The sequence below is a fragment of the Pimephales promelas genome, chromosome 18 (genome assembly GCF_988280905.1).
Source record: "Pimephales promelas chromosome 18, fPimPro1.hap1.1, whole genome shotgun sequence".
Lineage (NCBI taxonomy): Eukaryota > Metazoa > Chordata > Actinopteri > Cypriniformes > Leuciscidae > Pimephales > Pimephales promelas.
Window position 1 is genome coordinate 29,563,206 of NC_142786.1, and position 4,543 is coordinate 29,567,748.

Sequence of the window (4,543 nt, forward strand, 5' to 3'; positions counted from 1 at the left end):
CTTAGACCTGAGTGCAAAAATGGAGGCTCTAGCCCCTTCCAGAGCTGAGATATCGAAACTCAAAAATTCGGCCCGAAAAAAAAACGACAGTGGTACCCCTTACGTTTTTTTTTTTTGGGCGAAAAATTAAGTTTCTCCAATCTTCCCAAAACTCTGGATTCTGATAGAGGGCCGTGAGACTTAGACCTGAGTGCAAAAATGGAGGCTCTAGGCCCTTCCAGAGCTGAGATATCGAAACTCAAAAATTCGGCCTGAAAAAAAAACGACAGTGGTACCCCTTACGTTTTTTTTGGGGGGGCGAAAAATTAAGTTTCTCCAATCTTCCCAAAACTCTGGATTCTGATAGAGGGCCATGAGACTTAGACCTGAGTGCAAAAATGGAGGCTCTAGCCCCTTCCAGAGCTGAGATATCGAAACTCAAAAATTCGGCCTGAAAAAAAAAACGACAGTGGTACCCCTTACGTTTTTTTTTTGGGGCGAAAAATTAAGTTTCTCCAATCTTCCCAAAACTCTGGATTCTGATAGAGGGCCATGAGACTTAGACCTGAGTGCAAAAATGGAGGCTCTAGCCCCTTCCAGAGCTGAGATATCGAAACTCAAAAATTCGGCCCGAAAAAAAAACGACAGTGGTACCCCTTACGTTTTTTTTTTTTGGGCGAAAATTTAAGTTTCTCCAATCTTCCCAAATTCTGATAGAGGGCCATGAGACTTAGACCTGAGTGCAAAAATGGAGGCTCTAGCCCCTTCCAGAGCTGAGATATCGAAACTCAAAAATTCGGCCCGAAAAAAAAACGACAGTGGTACCCCTTACGTTTTTTTTTTGGGCGAAAAATTAAGTTTCCCCAATCTTCTCAAAACTCTGGATTATGATAGAGGGCCATGAAACTTACACCTGAGTGCAACAATGGAGGCTCTAGACCCTTCCAGAGCTGAGATATCGAAACTCAAAATTTCGACCCGAAAAAAAAAACGACAGTGTTACCCCTTATGTTTTTTTTTTTTGGGGGGGCGAAAAATTAAGTATCCCCAATCTTCTCAAAACTCTGGATTCTGATAGAGGGCCACGAGACTTAGACCTGAGTGCAAAAATGGAGGCTTTAGACCCTTCCAGAGCTGAGATATCGAAACTCAAAATTTCGACCAGAAAAAAAAAACGACAGTGTTACCCCTTATGTTTTTTTTTTTTGGGCGAAAAATTAAGTATCCCCAATCTTCTCAAAACTCTGGATTCTGATAGAGGGCCATGAGACTTAGACCTGAGTGCAAAAATGGAGGCTCTAGCCCCTTCCAGAGCTGAGATATCGAAACTCTAAAATTCGGCCCGAAAAAAAAACGACAGTGGTACCCCTTACGTTTTTTTTTTGGGCGAAAATTTAAGTTTCTCCAATCTTCCCAAATTCTGATAGAGGGCCATGAGACTTAGACCTGAGTGCAAAAATGGAGGCTCTAGCCCCTTCCAGAGCTGAGATATCGAAACTCAAAAATTCGGCCCGAAAAAAAACGACAGTGGTACCCCTTACGTTTTTTTTTTTTTTGGGCGAAAAATTAAGTTTCTCCAATCTTCCCAAAACTCTGGATTATGATAGAGGGCCATGAGACTTACACCTGAGTGCAACAATGGAGGCTCTAGACCCTTCCAGAGCTGAGATATCGAAACTCAAAATTTCGACCCGAAAAAAAAAACGACAGTGTTACCCCTTATGTTTTTTTTTTTGGGGGGGCGAAAAATTAAGTATCCCCAATCTTCTCAAAACTCTGGATTCTGATAGAGGGCCACGAGACTTAGACCTGAGTGCAAAAATGGAGGCTCTAGACCCTTTCAGAGCTGAGATATTGAGATATTTATAATGGCATAAATGCTACTTGGGATCTCAATATCTCAGCTCAGGAAGGGTCTAGGTCTAGATATTTATATGGATGTAATCTCTCCATCTCTCCATCTGCCCTTACAAAAACCTCTATCGCTCCACCTGCCCTTATTGCCTCAGATTTGAAGCAGAGCGCAGCAACAATGTGAACCTTGTCTGTATGTTACAGGGACAGAAGAACACGTGTGTGTTTATCCGGCGGAGAGAGGCTCATGATGCTGAATGCTGTCATCAAAGGCTTTGAGTGAGTATACTACAGAAATGGATAACAACATCTATTAAATCTTAAGTTGTAGTTTATTTGAATGATTCTAATTTCAAATGGAGAAATTACAACACTTTTCTGATTCCTGATTTCTGTGCATTTGCTGCAGAGCTTTTGTGGAGGAGCAGGACCTGCAAGGAAAGATGACGGCACCATTTGTTGGGGAAAAAAAGGTTTTATGGATTTTACTCAAATATAAAGTAAGGTTATTTTTAATACATACATCAAATGACATTGTGCTGTTAAAATGACTGCTTTTGTGTAATTTTTGTGCATTTTTGTAGGATCTGAAAAGTCTGCAGACGTGTGTGAGCACTGAGGATGAGGGGTGAATCCTGGAAGTGGTGCCATGGATGAGACCCTCCATCTCTCCATCTCTCCATCTCTCCATCTCTCCATCTCTCCATCTGCCCTTACGAGAACCTCTATCGCTCCACCTGCCCTTATTGCCTCAGATTGTGAAGCGCAACCACAAGCTCTGGGACGAAAGCACAGTCACCTCTGGTGAATTTAGCAGAATGGGAACCGCTGAGTTGAGGATTTGGGATTCAGTGCCTGCAAATACATGCTTGTAGTTTGAATAAAGCTTTGTTTCATGTGTTGTTGTCTTGTTTATGCATTTGTTTATTGTGCTGGTTACTTTTATTTGTTCTTTTACTCATTTGTTCATGTTTTCTTATTGTTGTCTGTATATAAAATATGCTGTAATTATTTAATTAATGTATGCATTAATTCATTGATTGACTCACAATTGAGATGTTTCACTGCATTTAACTTAATAAATGTATTCATGCATAACTGTCATATGACAAAACAAATTACATTTTGCTTGTTATATTACATTATAATTTTAGTATATAAAAAAGTTATATAATTAAGTATTGGTCAGCGTTTAATATTATTATTTTGTTTAAGTTTTGGGGTGGGCTAACAATGCAATTCATTCTGAGGTAATATTAATTTTAAGGAGTGATACTTACATTTTTTTATTATAAAATCAACAGTTTTCTCCAAAAAAGATCTTCGAGCGGCTGCCCGTCTCCTTTGTGCAGACATTGCAAATGCAGAGGAAAACTGTTCTAGGTTGTGCTGTTGAGTTTCTGATGTTATGAAGTGTTATTGCACTTGTTGCTCTGCTCATATAGTTTAAACTTATTACATACACGATCATGGAAAGATACCATATTATAACATAATCATAATGTCAAAATTATGAAAAAATCATATCATATACTGTATATAAAATCATATCATAATGACAAAAAAGAAAATATAAAGATCATTGGTTTGTGTACATCATAATATTTATCATTATAAAATTATATTTATAGACCATTTCACAAGCTGTAAACAACACTGGTCCAGAAGCACTTCCTGTTTCAGTTTTTTAACACTACACAAAAGCTGGGATAAAACACAACCAACAGAACATTTAAAACTGAATCAAAAAGTTAAACAAACATCTTTAAGATGTTTTCTTTACATGTGAAATAAAGAAAACAGTTACAAACTGAAACAGGAAGTGCTTCTGGACCAGTGTTGTTTACATCTTGTGAAATGCTCTATACACTAGAAAAAAAACCAATAACAAGGCTAAATATCTTCATAATAATTCTTCATAATACATAAAAAAATCTGAGGGATAAAACGAGGTAAAGTCATCAAGAAAAATAGGAAAACACAAAGGAGAAACTTTTTGGGTATAAAATAAAGAAATTAACAACATATTGAAGAGATGACGATTTTGGGGTTTCTTAATAATAATAAAAAATATATCGTTAAAAGAATAACACTGTTGGTCACATTAGTAGAGTTTAAAATATAACAACTTAAATCAACCCTAAATGTATTCATAAAATAAATGGGCAGCTGTTTCTTCAACAATACCACAACAAAATGAGCAAGTTTCATCAATATGGAGATATTTATAATTAAAGTATCGTTCATATATTTTAAGGTTTTGAGCTTGTGATAACGTGTCGTAGGTCACATGATAACGTCAACATGGCAGATGTCCGGTTCGCATTCATACTTAACAAGATTTGGTTATAAAGTACCTACTCTTTTAGCGCTCGTTGAGTAAGTACTTACTGAAATTAAGTACCTTCTCATTGAGTATGCTGTTTGGAACGCAGCCAATATTTTAGCTCTGGAAGGGTCTAGAGCCTCCATTTTTGCACTCAGGTCTAAGTCTTATCGCCCTCTATCAGAATCCAGAGTTTCAAGAAGATTGGAGAAACTTAATTTCTCGCCTGCCCCGAAAAAAAAGACAGGGGTACCCCTGTAGTTTTTTTCGGGTCTAAATTTTTAGTTTCTCTGATCTTCTTGAAACTCTGGATTCTGATAGAGGGCCATGAGACTTAGACCTGTGTGCAAAAATGGAGGCTCTAGACCCTTCCAGAGCTGAGAT

General features: G+C 37.7%; 1 long non-coding RNA gene across 1 annotated transcript; it reads left to right on the forward strand.

Moving 5' to 3' along the window:
• The first annotated feature begins 1,728 nt into the window (after positions 1-1,728).
• LOC148971002 (uncharacterized) lies at positions 1,729-2,976 on the forward strand. The gene is made up of 3 exons (XR_016147442.1): positions 1,729-2,112; positions 2,243-2,333; positions 2,418-2,976. It is a non-coding gene; the product is annotated as an uncharacterized LOC148971002 (long non-coding RNA).
• Positions 2,977-4,543: the final 1,567 nt, after the last annotated feature.